The sequence below is a fragment of the Somniosus microcephalus genome, chromosome 8, assembly GCF_052327205.1.
Source record: "Somniosus microcephalus isolate GS21.2 chromosome 8, FLI_Smic_1.0, whole genome shotgun sequence".
NCBI classification, from domain to species: Eukaryota; Metazoa; Chordata; class Chondrichthyes; order Squaliformes; family Somniosidae; genus Somniosus; species Somniosus microcephalus.
The window spans coordinates 75,234,719-75,252,060 of NC_140994.1; the positions used below are offsets into that span (position 1 = coordinate 75,234,719).

General features: G+C 44.6%; 1 protein-coding gene and 1 long non-coding RNA gene across 11 annotated transcripts in view; one reads left to right on the forward strand and one right to left on the reverse strand.

Moving 5' to 3' along the window:
* The window catches only part of LOC147113651 (uncharacterized), a 77,921-nt gene extending 72,754 nt beyond the window's left edge, over positions 1-5,167 (forward strand). The window contains exon 3 of the long non-coding RNA XR_015079248.1: positions 244-5,167. This is a non-coding gene — a long non-coding RNA (uncharacterized LOC147113651). The remainder of the gene's footprint in view (positions 1-243) is intronic.
* The window catches only part of pcdh15b (protocadherin-related 15b), a 1,235,959-nt gene that overhangs the window by 280,754 nt on the left and 937,863 nt on the right, over positions 1-17,342 (reverse strand). The gene's annotated exons all lie outside the window — the stretch shown is intronic.

Below are 17,342 nucleotides of genomic sequence, written 5' to 3' on the forward strand. Positions count from 1 at the left end.
TCGCCTCAGTCCCGTGCCGCCAGCCTTTAGAAAGATGGCGGCGATCGCGGGCTGCTTGTTGAGCGGGATGGGAGGTGCGTAGCTCGGGCGTGGCTGGGCTACAGAGGCCCAGGCTTCGAGGCCTGCAAAAACGGTGAAAGGTACGAAAATTATAGAGGTTAGAGAAAAGATTTACAAATTAATTAACTTTTTTAAAAAACAATGTGTGTTTTAAAAGCAACTTTTTTTTTGCTGGAAATCTAGATTTGAAAAGAAACACGCAGAAAGTGGGAAAAAGAAATGAAGAGTTTGGAATCAAGATGGCGGCCACTCACCTCAACTCAGAAGCATTAGGCCCGCCCACACACGCACCGATTGGTCAACCGTCAGGTCACTGAACTGTAGGATTGGTCAATCGTCACGTCACTCGACTCTAGGATGGCCCGACCGCATACGCGATGAACCCGCCCCCCGTGACGCAGCGATTGGTCGACCGTCGGGTCGCTCGACTGTACGATTGGTCAACCTTCACGTCACTTGATGCTAATGAGCGGATAATGAGCGGAATTTTGAACGTTTTTTGTATACCGTCGGCACAATTTTTGTCTGACCAAAAAGTACATATGCCTATGAGAGTCCCCTAATGATAAGCTTTCTTTTGATATAACATATGTGTAGGTACGCTCTATAACTTTTGTTTGTATAGCCGGACAGACAGAGAGACAGAGAGACAGACAGCTTTATATATGTAGTTAGTTTACAGTTGACCACTAGGAAATAATTTAGTCAACATGCCTTATAAGCCTTTCATTCACTTGGACAATTTAAAGGTGCTGAGCAGCAGACAACTGGTACACATGGATGCAAGCACTTTCTCTCACACACAGGCATGCACATGTTATGTAAAGCATTTACTTCTTGGATCTCACACAAGTTCGAAAAGGTCCATATTAATTAGAATTACATCTAAAGTGTGCAATAGGCCGTACATGCCAAACACAGCAATATACCAAGGAGTTGTGCCAGGAACAGAATAAAATCACTGAAAGGGAATGGGGCAAAATTTGGGGTTTGTACTACTAAATGTAAATGTGGTCAAAGGGCACCAAATGACATCCGGCTGTGCCTGCCTGTTTTTATTTATAAAAGCACTAAAGACACTAAGTGGTCTGCTACCATACCCCATTACAATTCAACACTTTCACAAAAGCAGAATGAGAGAAAAGGGGGAAATTGGTGAATATCGGCCCCTCCGTCCATATCCAGGCACCAAAGATCTACAAGACCACCTCTGCTTTTCATAAAAATGGAAAAACCTACACTGTCGTAACGGCAGCAAGAGGGAAACCAGTATTAAGAATGGTCAAAGTGAATAAGCAGCTGTTGCAATGCTGATCAGCACTCTGACAGTCAATGAAATGGCAGTCACCTCCTCAGAGGAGAGGCTGTCCAAGTTAATTCAGGTTGAACTCTTTGACAACAGGGATAGGAAACCTGCCATAGAACACCAGGGTGATAGAAAGAAAGAAAGACTTGGATTTTTACAGCACCTTTCATGACCACCGGATGTCTCAAAGCACTTTACAGCCAATAAAGTACTTTTGAAGTGTCGTCACTGTTGTAATGTGGGAAACGCGGAAGCCAATTTGCGCACAGCAAGGTCCCACAAACAGCAATGTGATAATGACCAGATAATCTGTTTTTTGGTACGCTGATTGAGGGATAAATATTGGCCAGGACACCGGGGATAACGTCCCTGCTCTTCTTCAAAATAGTGCCATGGGATCTTTTACGTCCACCTGAGGGGGCAGACGGGGCCTCGGTTTAACGTCTCATCCGAAAGACGGCACCCCCCTCAGTACTGCACTGGAGTGTCAGCCTAGATTTATGTGCTCAAGTCTCTGGAGTGGGACTTGAACCCACAACCTTCTGAAGGTTGATGAAGGATACAAATTCATGGAACTGGTGCAAGGTTGCTTCTTGACTCAACAGTCTAGCTTTTCCACTTTTTGATGTTTTTACCAACAACATTGATAAATGCCAGGTGTATAATTTGGGCACCTTTACTTGTAATGCTTGTAGGAGATTTTATTTTAATTTATGATATTGTTGTAAGGTTAGATGCAGCTTAGAAAGAGTTAATTCCCAGGGAAATGCAACATTTTTTGATTAAACATTAACCCGCAGACATGGAACTAGAGTGATTATAAAGTGTTAATGAGCTACCCAAAGTGAGACAGGGCAGCCATAAGACTGTTTATTTTTTCATGTTACTGTACTGACCCAGGGGGTTGGTTATCTTAAATGGTCATATTGTTGAGAAAATGTCTTTAGCCATCAACATAGATAGTCTCCTTTGTTTTCAACGTCAGTAGAAGACTCATTGCAGGTTAATTAAATCTGTCAGTATTTAACAACAATACTCCAGTCTGGTGTCTCTGAATCCAAAATATAACTATGTTGCTTGTGACCTAAATACAGCATCAATTAGTTTTGCTTTAGCTAGCTTGAAAGTCATTTTTCACCAAAACAGTGGCAGAGATCCATTCTTGTTGCTTTCATGGAACAAGGAGCAGTAAAAAATTGATGAAACCCACTGTGAAATCAGTACTCTGTTCGGTCATGTACATTGTGTAAAATAAAGTTGCTTGTTGCTTTATAATCATACCGTGACTCTTGAAAGAGCTTCTCAGTCTGCCTTCCACAAAGAGAAGAGAATGCACAGGAGAGCATGTGCAAGATTTCACTCGCTGGTACACAGGACAAGGGTTCCAAGTTATGATCCACAGGTCACTATCGTTTAACTAGATACTAGACAGTAAAGGTGCACTTTTATGGAAACTATCGTTTATATGAAAAAAGGAGGCTGGTAAAAGCTTGACTTATAAGAGCTTGCTTTTGACTAGAGGGAACAGAAAGAGGACAGGCTGGGGACGAGAAAGGAACAGAGATAGGGTCATTTCCCTGGAACATCAGTATTGAATACAAACCTTGAATCAGAATAAATTGAATAGGACAAGGGTTTTTCCTTGCATCTAGTTGTCCATTTTTATGATTTATATAAACAGAAACTATAATGTTAGCTACTGCAATTGCAGCATTTATTTCTTGTCAAATGATTCATGCAGCAACATATTCTAATAGGATTTATGTAAGCAAAATACTTGAGATTTTGACAGTTATTTTGAAGAAAGTAACCTGCACATTTCTTTTGTTAATGCACCTCATAATTATTTTATTTTAGTCATTAAATGAAAGAGGAATTTGATATTTAGTGTTGTAGATTTCAAAATGCTGAAAGCCTGTTTGGCCCAGTGGTAAGGGCATGAAACGGTTAAACTTCGAGGCACAGAAAAGGTGCCAGTCATCAAAGTCTGCAGTTCTTGGAGAACACATTGATACTGGACAATGAAAAGCTTTGACTCATGATTAACTCTGAAAAGGACATTGACACTGAACTGTGAGGCCTTGAATCATGATTGGTTTCGATGGGAAAAATTAACATCTGGACAATGCTCTGAGTTTAACTGAAACAATGGAGGTCACGATCGACTTCCTGACATGAATGGAAGATACACAAGTCAATCAGCCAACCGCCTATCAATAGTAATAGAAATCACATTGAATATGCGTTACAGAAAGCGGGAGAGGAAATAAGGAGTTATCTTCGATCTCACAACTCTGTACACCTCCGGTGATTGAATTACACGTTGATGAGGTGTGAATGTCGGACAGTTCAGCAAACCAACAACCAAAACTGGTTGGGGGAGGCCCAGCATGGGGCCAGGTGACTAAATGAACTATAAGAAGGAACCACACCCACAGCTCTCTCTCTTTCGCTCAGAAGCTCTCTCTCTCCGAAGCTAGCTCTGACTACAATCCAAATAGAAATCCCAATTAGCATTTGGCTCAAAATTTTCAAATCAGTAATTGAACCAATTGCACTCTATGGCAGTGAGGTGTGGGGACCGCTAACACAACAAGAATTTGCAAAATGGGACAAACACCCAATTGAGATCCTACATGCAGGCCGTCCTCATGGGTGCGGAACTTGGCTATCAGTTTCTGCTCGACGATTTTGCGTTGTCGTGTGCCTCGAAGGCCACCTTGGAGAATGCTTACCCGAAGATCGGAGGCTGAATGTCCTTGACTGCTGAAGTGTTCCCCGACTGGGAGGGAACACTCCTGCCTGGTGATTGTTGCGCGGTGTCCGTTCATCCGTTGTCGCAGTGTCTGCATGGTCTCGCCGATGTACCATGCTCCGGGGCATCCTTTCCTGCAACGTATGAGGTAGACAACGTTGGCCGAGTCACATGAGTATGTACCATGTACCTGGTGGGTGGTGTCCTCACGTGTGATGATGGTATCTGTGTTGATGATCTGGCATGTCTTGCAGAGGTTGCTGTGGCAGGGTTGTGTGGTGTCGTGGTCGCTGTTCTCCTGAAAGCTGGGTAATTTGCTGCGAACGATGGTCTGTTTGAGGTTAGGCGGCTGTTTGAAAGCGAGTAGTGGAGGCGTGGGGATGGCCTTAGCGAGGTGTTCGTCGTCATCGATGACATGTTGAAGGCTGCGAAGAACATGGCGTAGTTTCTCCGCTCCGTTCCGCACCCATGAGGACGGCCTCAACCGAGATCTTGGGTTCATGTCACGCTACATGTAACCCCACCTGATGCAGGGTCATCCAGACTCGAGTCGACATTGGCTTGTTCTCTCTACACAGATGCGGCCGGACCTGCTGTGATTTCCAGCCAAAAAAAAAAAAAGTTTTTTGTCTGTTTTTTTGTTTTTCATAGACCCCAGCATCTGCAATATTTGACCCCTTGTGACCCCACCTCATTGTTCTTTGATGTAATGTTTCCCTGACTGACCTGTTTGGACACCATTCACACCTTTGACTGCTGTGATTATCTCTCTGCCGAGGTGTGATAAATGGCAGTTGGAAAGGTTACCTGTAAACATCTGACATGATTCTCTGACTAAAAAAGCTGTGTCTTTATGCATTTCTCCACTTCACCTGAAGAAGGAGCAGCGCTCCGAAAGCTTGTGATTTCAAATAAAGCTGTTGGACTATAACCTGGTGTTGTGTGACTTTTTACATAAATGATGGTGGAAGTGAGAATGCAAGGGGACCAGAGGAGGCTGTAGAAAAATGTTACAGATAACTAAAAAAGGATTTTGTTTTGAAAAAAATCACATTACTCAAAGTGGTTACATCACCAGACCCAGATGGCATATACCGTAGGCAGGCAAAAGAAGTCAGAGGAGATAGCAAAGGTTCTGACTACATTATTTGATCCTTCTTAGACAACGCCTTTGTTCAAGAAAAGAGAGAAGGGATAAACCGGTTAATTATAAATCAGATAATTTAACATCTGTTGAGGGCAAACTCTTAGGGCTGGATTTTGCGGGGGAGTCAGCATGTGCCATCAGTGGCGGGTTGGGTGGGAAAGTGTTTTTTGTTCCCCAGTGGGGCAGGACCCCTGCTGTGAACCCGCCACCACACTCCTTTACCAAATGTCGGGCCTGTCAGCACTGAGCATACCCGACACGCAGCGGTGGGGGAGGCAGTTAAAATCATTGATTAGTGGCTGCAAACAAGCCACCAATGTTTTTTTCCCAGCTTTTTGGATTTGACAGGTCCAGTTTCCTGCTGTGCCTACACCTCATCTGTGAAGCTGAGGTGGGAGGTCAGTGGCCATTGAATCAGCTGATTAGTTGACAGCTTCAAATGTCAAGTCAAAGTTCCCAGCTGATTGAGATATGTTCCCTTAACCAATAGTTTCTCTAAACTGCATTTCCACTACAGATTCAGGATGCTGCAAGTCATTACACAAGTCTCCATCCAGTCTGACCTCATTACCTCTCCCACCATTGACAGATCACTTCTGTCATCTCTACTTCACCTGCCATCTATTCCATCAGCATGGTTGCCTTTGAAACTCTCTCACCTTGGTCCTCAGAATTCCACCACGATCAGCCCCAACACCAGCAGCACCAGGCACACCAGCAGCACCAACACTAACCTTTTCCGCAATCAACTGATACTGCACAGGACACAGGGCATTAGCACCCGACCACATTGCTGCCCGGGAAGCCAGGGATGGCCTCACCATGGCCAGATTTACTTCACTTGACGTTGTACACCCCGGCTGCCACATGATGCGGCAGGTTGGCATTACCCCACACCAACAACATAAAGCATCCCGACAATGCTCAAGCCATTCCTTTCACACTCATCACCATTGCGGGGGGTACCATTATGTCGCACTAGTCACTGCAACTCACTAAGCCACTTCCAAAGGTGCACACAAATCTGTCTAAGAACACAAAGTGTTGAAAATAAAGGTTTCAATATTTGACACCACATTAACAGAAACTTTACATGAACATTGCATAAAACACCCAAGTGGCTACCTGTGTGTGTCATTAGTTGGTATGATTGCACTAGGATGAGGGCGAGTGTGAGGGGTAGCTAGTGAGATGGTGATGTAATAATGTAGATAGAGATGGATGGGTGGCTGGGCAAGGTAAGTTGGTGTGAGTAAGGATGTGCAGGAGTAGGGTAGCTAAGGCAGAGTGATGGGGATGTGATGAGAGGCATAGCAGGATGAGATCGAATGTGGCTTTGTACTAATGTTTTGTGATCTACTGAGATCATTGAAATGTTTGCGGCACTACACCCAGATCCTTCTGACCACATCCCTGCTTGTGCCCTCCTGTGCAATGTGTAACCAGGCTCTGTTTATCTTCTGGGGCGGTCTCTTCCGCCCATCGGAAGGGAAGAGGACTTCCCTGTGTGCCGTGGAGAGCCTGGGTGCAGTCCTGCACCTCTGTGCAATGCTCGTCAGTGTTTCCAGCACCTCAGTGCTATAGAACACCGACAGCACAAATGTCAAAATAAAGATGGCCATGGTCCCTTTAAGGAAACCAGCTGATGACATGTCATCAAATGACGTCACCAGACCCGCTTTCTCTAATTGGCTGGGAAACGCGCTGGGCGGGCTTAACAAGCCCAATCACGGTAAATTCACTTCAGGATGGAGACAGCAGCGGGGTCGTGACCCACCACTGACATCGCCCGCCATGGACCCGCCGAGGTTCGTAAAACCGCAGCCTTAGAATCCATAATTCAAGATCAAATTAGTAAGTGTTCAGAGATACATGGCATAATCAAAGGCAGTCAGCATGTATTTGTTAAAGGCATGTTAAGTTCAACAAATTTAAAAGCGTTTCCTGCAGAAATAACTCACTGTATAGATATAGATAATGCATTAAAAAGAAAGAACTTGCATGATATGACAGCAGAATATCGTAAACCACTTCACAGGCAATGAAGTACTTTTGAAGTTAAGCCACTATTATCATGTAGGGGAACATGGCAGCCAATTTGCACAGAACAAAGTCCCACAAACAGCAATGAGATAAATAACAAGATAATCTGTGTGGGTCTTTTACATCCACCTGAGGGGGCAGATGGTGCTTTGATTTAATATCTCATCAGGAAGGCGGCACCTCTGACAGTGTCGGCCTTGATTATGTGCTGCAATGTGGATTTCCATTACCTTCTGACTCAGAGGTGGGAGTGCTCGCACCAAGCCAAGTCTGACATCACATTGTGCAATCCTCCTTAGCTATGAGGCTAGTAAATGTAACACGCTTGTTCAAGAAGGGAGAGAAAGATAAACCGAATAAATATAGCAGATATGGATTTTCAGAAGGAATTCAACAAAGTGTCTCAGTGGGGACCTGTTACTGATATTCAGCTATAATAAATTAATGTATAATGTTGCTTGAATATGCGAAGGGATAGAAGTGGGGATATTGAGGTTAGTGTTCCTCTTTTAGTAGCACCAATCAAAAAAATAAACAAATAAGCTGTAACTAATAGAACTTTAAATAAATGTTAACAAATCAAATCAGAATTTGGTTATTCAAACCAATTATGCACTCCAGTCCCTGCGGCGCCCACCGGTCGCGGAAGTCCTCGAGCGTGCCGGCGGACACCGCGTGCTCCATCTCCAGGGCCACCCTGAGGTTAGTGTTAAGTCCACTTTTGTTCTTGATATTTATAGAGGATATGCACTTGGGGATAAGAAGCATGACATCAAAATTGACTTATAACACAAAAGCCCTTTGCTTACAACACCTCCCCCCCCCCACCACCCCCCCCACATTTGCGTCTTTACCCCACAAGAAGCTATCTTTTATCTGAGCTGCCCGATGGCGAGGAGAACTTGGCTTCAAATCTCTAAGATTTTACTATTGTTATATCTCAAAGAGTTTAATAACCTTGCTTGTATAACAATTAAAAGAGTACGCAGGAGACAGTGTTCAGTTCACAGCCATCACTTTCCAGAATCTTCTCAACTCAATGCACTCTATTTCCCATAGTGCATTGCACATCGCAACTACGGTAAGCTATGTGGGACAATTGAAATACAACATTCAAAATACACAACATCTCCTCCCCTCTTACATTAGATGTCCCAATAAAACCACAACATTTTTAAAACACAATAACCTGGGAGTGAGGGTAGACTTCCTCCAACCATGGCTATACCCATGGGGATTATTCTGCCCCAGATAAAGGGTAAGCCTCTGAACTATAAGTTCAAACGTATAGGGGCCCGCCGCTCTCTGGTAGGATACCGGCGGTCAACCTGGCTCTCCAGTTCATTGTCTCTTACAGGTGACGTCAACACAGGTGTAGGCGGCTGAGGTGCCTGTATACAGGTCTCCCTTGCTGATGAGATAGGGGCTGAAGCGGCTGCTTCCTCAGAAGGTGAGCCTCTCGGTGTAGAAGGCGGATGACCCACAGCGTCACCCAATGGCAGATAAACTGCTGTTGGTGGTTCAGTGGGTGTTGCTGCACTTCGTAGAAGCTGATCGGTGTGTCTCTTTCAGACAATGTCCTCGGGTGTCTGTACAGTGTAGGATACTGGACCAGTCTGTGCAATGACAGTAGCAGGAACCCACTTAGGTCCACCACTGTAGTTCCATGCCAACACATGTTCACCTGGACTGAAGACTCTGTCTTTGGAGCGTTGTTCACGTCGCTTGATCTGCTTGTCCTGCTGCTACTGTACCACGTCTTTCACCTTTGGCGGTTTCAGCAGGTTGAAGTTGGTTCGTAGCTCTCTTTTGAGCAGTAGAGTGGCAGGTGATGCTTTTGTGGTCGCATGTGGTGTATTTCTGTAACTCAACAGGAAACTATTCAGGCGCTGATGAAGCATTCCCTGGCCTTGCGATGCCTTTAGAGAATGTTTCATGGTCTGAACAAACCTCTCAGCTAGACCATTGGTCACAGGGTGGTATGGTGCAGCCCTGATATATTGTACGCCATTCACCTGCAGGAATGTAGCCATTTCTTGTGACACCCACTGTGGACCATTGTCTGAGACAAGTTGCATCAGAGATCCAAATCGGCTGAACACCTCACCTAACTTCTCGATGGTCTTCTCAGCAGTGGTGGACCTCATTATAACAACCTCTGGCCACTTACTGTGCGCTTCAACAGCCACCAGGAACATTCTCTCCTCGAATGGACCTGCAAAGTCTACATGAATGCAGTGCCATGCTTCCTCCGGAAAGTCCCAGGGGTGAAGAGGTGCAAGCTGTGGCACTTTACGAACTCTCTGACATGAGGAACAGGTTTTAGCTGTGTCCTCAATCTGTCCATCCATACCCGGCCACCAGAAGTAGCTCCTCGCTATTTCTTTCATACGAACCATTCCGTAGTGTCCGGAGTGTAGTTGCTGTAACACTGGTTTCCGTAGCGATGGTGGAATAACCATTCTCCTCCCCCATAGCAAACATCCAGACTGCACCGACAGTTTGTTTCTCCTTAAGAGATATGGTTTCAGGTTTGGGTCATCACTGTCAAGCTTGCCCCTGATGATAATGTCCAGCATTGCAGACAACACTGGGTCGTTTCTGGTGTTTCGTCGGACCTGTGTCGAAGTAACAGGCGCGTTCTCCACCTGCCTAAAATAGCAGATGTCCATGCTACATGTTATAGGCTTGGTGACAGGCAGCAGCACCCTGGAAAGACCGTCGGCATGGCCGTGCAGGTCAGACTTGCGATATCTAATGTCAAATGTGTGTGCAGGCAACAGCAGCGCCCACCTTTGCATTCTGCTCGCAGCAAGTGACAGAATCACTGTATGTGGCCCGAAGATGGTCATTTAGAGGGCGGTGATCTGTTAGTAGGGTGAACTGTCTCCCGTACAAATATTGGTGAAACTTGCGAACACCAAAAACAATGCTCAGTGCTTCTCGTTCTATTTGGGCATAGTTAGTTTCAGCTCTGTTCAAAGTCCTAGATGCGAATGCTATTGGCTTCTCTTCTCCGTTTGGCATGATATGAGAAACGACCGCTCCCACACCATATGACGATGCATCGCAAGCTAACTGTATTGGTAATGAAGGGTTAAAATGCGTCAAAGCCTCTGACTTCAGGAGCGTGTCCTTTGCTGTCATGAACGCCTCCTGGCACTTGTTCGTCCATTCCCACTTCTTGTCTTTACATAGCAACCAATGCTGCGGCCTCAGCATCGAGGCTAGGTTCGGTATAAACCGTCCATAGTAGTTCAGTAACCCTAGAAAAGACCGCAGCTGGCTGATATTTTCAGGTGCTGGGGCAGCCACGATTGCCTTGGTCTTGTACGGTGCCTTGTGAAGGCCTGTGGCATCGATCACATGACCGAGGTACTCAACTGATGCCTGAAAAAAATCGCATTTATCCCTGCAAACTCTAAGTCCGTAATCCCTCAGTCTCTGTAGCGTTGCGTCCAAGTTACGCAGATGGTCTTGGTCATTACACCCAGTAACTAAGATATCATCTAAGTAGCACTGGACTCCAGGCAATCCAATAAGGATCTGGTCCATAGCACGTTGGAAAAGCGCTGGAGCTGATGTAATTCCGAAAGGAAGTCGACGATACCTAAATAGGCCCTTGTGCGTCACAATAGTCAGCATTTCTCGTGACTGTTCATCCACATGCATTTGCAGATAGGCTTGACAGAGTTGATTGTGCTAAACTTCTGGCCCCCAGCAAGTCCCGCAAACAAATCATCAATATGGGGGAGCAGATATTGCTCCACTGACAATACAGGGTTAACAGTTACTTTAAAATCTCCACATGTCCTAACTCCACCCCCTTTCTTGAGCACTGGTACGATGGGCATTGCCCATTCACTCACGCTGACTGGTTCTAATACTCCGCTTTCAACTAGGGCTTCTAAGTCAGCCTCGACTTTTGGTCTGATGGCATAAGGTACGGGTCGTGCCTTCATGAACTTGGGTTTGCTATCCTGCTTAATACGAAGCTTCACAGTAATATCTTTTATGCTACCCAGTTCTCCATTAAAGACTTCTGCATGTTTCTTTAAGATGGCGGGTAAGCCTGGATCATTGTGTGACATCATGTAGACTGATGGCCAGTCTAATTTTATTCATCCCATCCTCGACGCCACTTTTGTTATATCTCAAGAGTTTAATAACCTTGCTTGTATAACAATTAAGAGAGTACGCAGGAGACAGAGTTCAGTTCACAGCCATCACTTTCCAGAATCTTATCAACTCAATGCACTCTATTTCCCATAGTGCATTGCACATCACAACTACGGTAAGCTATGTGGGACAATTGAAATACAACATTCAAAATACACAACAACTATCTGTACAAAAAAAAGAAAGACTTGCTTTTATATAGCGCCTTCCATGACCTCAGGACACCCCAAAATGCTTCATAGCCAATTAAACACTTTTTTTGAAGTGTAGTCACTGTTGTAATGTAGGAAATACGGCAGCTAATTTGTGCACAGCAAGGTCCCACAAACAGCAATGTGATAATGACCAGATAATCTGTTTTTAGCGATTTTGGGGATAAATATTGGCCAGGACATCGGACAGAACTCCCAATCTCTTCTTCAAATAGTGCCATGGGATTTTTTTACGTCCACCTGATCAAGCAGATGGGGCCTCTGTTTAACCTCTCATCTGAAGGACGGCACCTCTGAAAGTGCAGCACTCCCTCAGTACTGCATTGTGTCAGCCTAGATTATGTGCTCAAGTCTCAGGAGTGGGGCTTGAACCCATGGCCTTCTGACTCAGAAGCGAGGGTGCTACTCACTGAGCCACGGCTGACACCGTAAATAAAAAGCAAATAAAATATCATCTCTATTACTGTGGGCTACAGCGCAAATCTTCCTACAAAGTATGGATCTCAGTGATCTCACATATAAATACACATTGACATCTACACTGGCATCAATTAAACACAAAGACATCAATACATTGCTAAGGATCAGACACACACTTGGGTTATCCAAAGATTATGCCTTGGATCAAATACAGATTGATTATCCTGCCAACAGTGATGAGAGAATACAAATATAGACTCGCTGCAAGGCAATACAGATGATAGCCCATCATCAAAGCAGTAGAGGATTACCAGACGCTTCACTAGACTACTAGCAAACATGGATGCATCCCATACAAATGCATTGGCAATACAGAATTACACTTATCAATAAACCACGAGGAAATACAAGCACAGATCCACTGCTAAACACCAAGGGCATAAGAAAAACAAGTTACCTTGGTAGCACAGTCACATGGAGCTTCAATGCACCATGTCACGGAGTGCGAGGGCACATATTTGCACCTGTAATTCCCCGCTCGATAAGTTCCCAGTCACAGCCATGCCCATGTTAGAACGAGGTGTGGATTGGAAGTTAGGTGCTTCCACACAGCAGCAACAACTTGGATTTATATAGCGCATTTAATGCAGTAAAACATCCCAAGACGCTTCACAGGAGCGTTATCAGACAAAAATTGTCACCAAGCTAAAGAAGGAAACATTAGGACAAGTGGCCAATGTTTGGACAAAGAGGTAAGCTCTAAGCAGCGTCGTAAAGGAGGAGTGAGAGGTAGAGAGGTGAAGATGTTTGGGGAGGAAATTCCAAAGCTTAGGGCCTAGATGGCTGAAGGCACAGCCACCAATGGTGAGGCAAAGAAAGTGGGGGATGCAGAAGAGGCCTGAGTTGGAGGAAGGCAGAGTTCTCGGAGGATTATAGGGCTGAAGGAGATTACAGAGATAGGGAGTGGCGAGGCCGTGGAGGGATTTGAATATGAGGATAAGAATTTTAAGATTGAGGCATTGGTGGACCGGGAGCCAATGTAGGTCAGCGAGTACAGTGTTTTTTAAAATTCATTTACGGGAGGGGGCATCACCGGCAAGGCCAGCATTTATTGCCCATCCCTAATTGCCCTTGAGAAGATGGTGGTGGTCACCTTCTTGAACTGCTGCAGTCCATATGGTGAAGGTACTCCCACAGTGCTGTTGGTAGGGAGTTCCAGCATTTTGACCCAGCGACAATGAAGGAACAGCAATATATTTCCAAGTCAGGATGATGTGTGACTTGGAGGGGAAATTGGAGGTTATGGTGTTCCCAAGCATCTGTTGCTCTTGTTCTTCTAGTTGGTAGAGGTCGCTGGTTTGGGAGGTGCTGCCGAAGAAGCCTTAGCGAGTTGCTGCAGTGCATCTTGTAGATGGTACACACTGCAGCCACGGTGTGCTGGTGGTGGAGGGAGTGAATGTTTAAGGTGGTGGATGAGGTGTCGATCAAGCGGGCTGCTTTGTCCTGGATGGTGTTGAGCTTCTTGCATGATGTTGGAGCTGCACTCATCCAGGCAGGTGGAGAGTATTCCATCACACTCCTGATTTGTGCCTTATAGGTGGTGGAAAGGCTTTGGGGAGTCAGAAAGTGAGTCACTCGTCACAGAATATCCAGCCTCTCACCTGCTCTTGTAGCTACAGTATTTATGTGGCTGGTCCAGTTAAAATTCTGGTCAATGGTGACCCACAGGATGTTGATGGTGGGGGTTTGACGATGGTAATGCCGTTGATGTCAAGGGCAGGTGGTTAGACTCTCGCTTGTTGGAGATGGTCATTGCCTGGCACCTCTGTGGAGTAAATGTTACTTGCCACAAATCAGCCCAAATCTGGATGTTGTCCAGGTCTTGCTGCATGCAGGCATGAACTGCTTCATTATCTGAGGGGTTGCGAATGGAACTGAACACTGTGCAATCATCAGCGAACATCCCCACTTTTTATGATAGAGGGATGGTCATTAATGAAACAGCTGAAGATGGTTGGGCCTAAGACATTGCCCTGAGGAACTCCTGCAGCGATGTCCTAGGGCTGAGATGATTGGCCTCCAATGACCATAATCATCTTCCTTTGTGCTAGGTATGACTCCAGCCAGTGGAGAGTTTTTCCCCCGATTCCCATTTGCTTCAATTTTACTAGGGCTCCTTGGAGCCATACTCGGTCAAATGCTGCCTTGATGTCAAGGGCAGTCACTCTAACCTCACCTCTGGAATTCAGTTCTGTTGTCTATGTTTGGATTAAGGCTCTAATGAGGTCTGGAGCCAAGTGGTCTTGGCGAAACCCAAACTGAGCATCGGTGAGCAGGTTATTGGTGACTAAGTGCCACTTGATAGCACTGTCAACAACACCTTCCATCACTTTGCTGATGATTGAGAGTAGATGATTGGGGTGGTAATTGGCCGGATTGTATTTGTCTTGCCTTTATGTGGACAGGACATACCTGGGCAATTTTCCTTTTTTTCGGGTAGATGCCAGTGTTGTAGTTGTACTGGAACAGCTTGGCTAGAGGCGCAGCTAGTTCTGGAGCACAAATCTTCAGCACTACAGCCGGGATGTTATCGGGGCACATAGGCTTTGCTGTATCCAGTGTGCTCAGCCGTTTCTTATTATCGCGCCGAGTGAATCGAATTCGCTGCAGACTGGCTTCTGTGATGGTGGGGACCACAGGAGGAGGCCGAGAGAGATCATCCACTCGGGACTTCTGGCTGAAGATGGTTGTGAACACTTCAGCCTTGTATTTTGCACTAATGTGCCGGGCTCTGTCATCACTGAGGATAGGGATATTCATGGAGCCTCCTCCTCCCGTTAGTTGTTTAACTGTCTCATAAAATGGAAAGTTGCCTCAAGCACAATGGCTTGAAGAATTTGCCTTGAGGATTTAAAAAGGGTCGAAAAGTAAAACTTTCAGCACAATAGATTGATGTGTAAAAGGCACATTTAAATATAATTTAAAAAGATAGGGCTTGAAATTCCACGCGAGTCCTACCAACCTTACGCCATATCTCTGTCAGAAGACTGGCAGAACCCTCAGGGAAATTGCTAAAAATGGCCGTTTCTCTGTGGTTTATGATGGAAAAAAACAAGGGGTGTCAGAAAAACTTGCATTTATAGAGTAAATTTACTGATTCTGCTCTCCCAGTGAGCTGCATGCATAGGATGCGAGGGTCAGACACTACAGTGCTGTAGCGCCAATTCTCCAGCCTGCACTCCCTTAGTGCACAGCTCCATGCTGGAAGCGTAGGACGACTTAACTTACCTTGTGTCTTGACATGTCTCCCATAAACATCTCAAAGTGATGAATTATATAGGATTGTAAATGTATTTTTTAAATGATGTACTGTGATGACTTTGAAGTGCTGCGACTTTTATATGGGCAAACGCAGCTGCCATTTTACACCACAGCAAGATCCTACAAACAGCAATGAAATGAATAACCTGATAATCCGTTTTGGTCGTGTTGCACTGGGGAGGAATGTTGCCCAGGACACTGCTCTTTTGTGAATGGTGCCATGGGATCTTTAACATCCACTTAAACCACTGGAACAAGCAGGAAAAAAAATCTCTGTTTAATGGCTCATCTGAAGAATGGTGCCTCCAACAATGCACAGCTCCCTCATTACTGCACTGGAGTGTCATCCAGATTATAAATGCAGGTCCTAGAGTGCAGCTTGATCTTAATTCTTTCTGAAAGGAATCCTGATGGGGAGGCTTCCTTTTTCAATAAGCAATGAATTATATAGGATTGTAAATGTATTTTAAAAATTATGTACTACATGATATATTTTACAAATGATGGCCTTGGCTGTACTTTACAAATTATATAAAGACAGGTTTTAGAAATTTTGACTTTTAAGATTGCATGTAGATTCAATCCAATTAGTATCATTCACTTATAGGTCATTGTTAATGGCATTATTATAGTCTCTAGGTTTCATAGAGATGGGATTTATGGATTTTTTGAGTTACTGAGAAAGTCTCTTTTCTAATTAACTCAATTTGTTCATGTAAATTAGGTCTAATTAGTACAATTAATATGCTATCCCTCTTAACATAATTATATATGCACTTCATTAACATAAAAAAATCATTGCTGTAGTTATTAATAAAAATGTGATATTTCTACTGATGCAATGCCACATATTTTCTCCTGCCCAATTTTGCATGCAAATTAAAAATAAATATACTGCAGACTTAAGAATAATTTATAAACTAGACATAGCTGCAATGAATCATTCTGGGGTACAATCCCATGGGTGCCAGAAACTCATCCAGGTGGCCATTCTTGATATATGATTCTAGATGATGTCTAGAGACTGCTTGATCATCGTCTCAGACAAGCCCAATTCTGTTCTCACCCAACATCCACACATTCACATTTCAGCACATGTCACTGGGTAACAATCAGGAGTAGGAATCCTGGCCGAGGTCAAGTGGGACACTCCTACTGTTGCCTCGCCTGATATCAGCAAATACAAAATGTAGACCAAATCTGGGACTTTCTTGATCTACATGGTTCAATATCAAACTGAGTGGTCCATTTTCAGGGTGGCTCCAGTATAAATTTACCAGCATATTCAAAACAATTCTCCACTCCACTCCCACTCTGACCTCTCTGTCCTCGGCCTCTTACACTATTCCAACAAAGCTCAATGTAAGCTCGAGGAACAGCACCTCATCTTTTGATTAGGCAGTCTACAGCTTTCTGGACTCAACATCGAGTTCAACAATTTCAGACCATAATTTCTGCCCCTATTTTTTCACATGGCAGCTGTTGATGATTCTGCTATTCCCATTTACACCTCTTCTAGACTCATCTTTTGTATCTTTACTTGTCCTATTACCATCTCCTTTTGCTTTGTACTATCATCCCTTTTGTCATTTAATCTCTCCTGCCTTCCACCCTATCACAGATCTTCCCTTTTGTGCTTTCCTCCCCACCCCCCTTTCCCTGCCCCTGCACTTGCTTAAAATCTGTTACAGCTCTAACTTTTTCCAGTCTGACAAAAGGTCATCGACCTGAAACGTTAACTCTGTTTCTCTCTCCACAGATGCTGCCTGACCTGCTGAATATTTCCAGCATTTTCTGTTTTTATTTGTTATAACCAAGTGGTTAAGGTCCAAATAAGGGATATAAGTGAGACTTCAGGAACTCAAAACTTTGCTTTTAATTTACACAGACCCAGGAGAG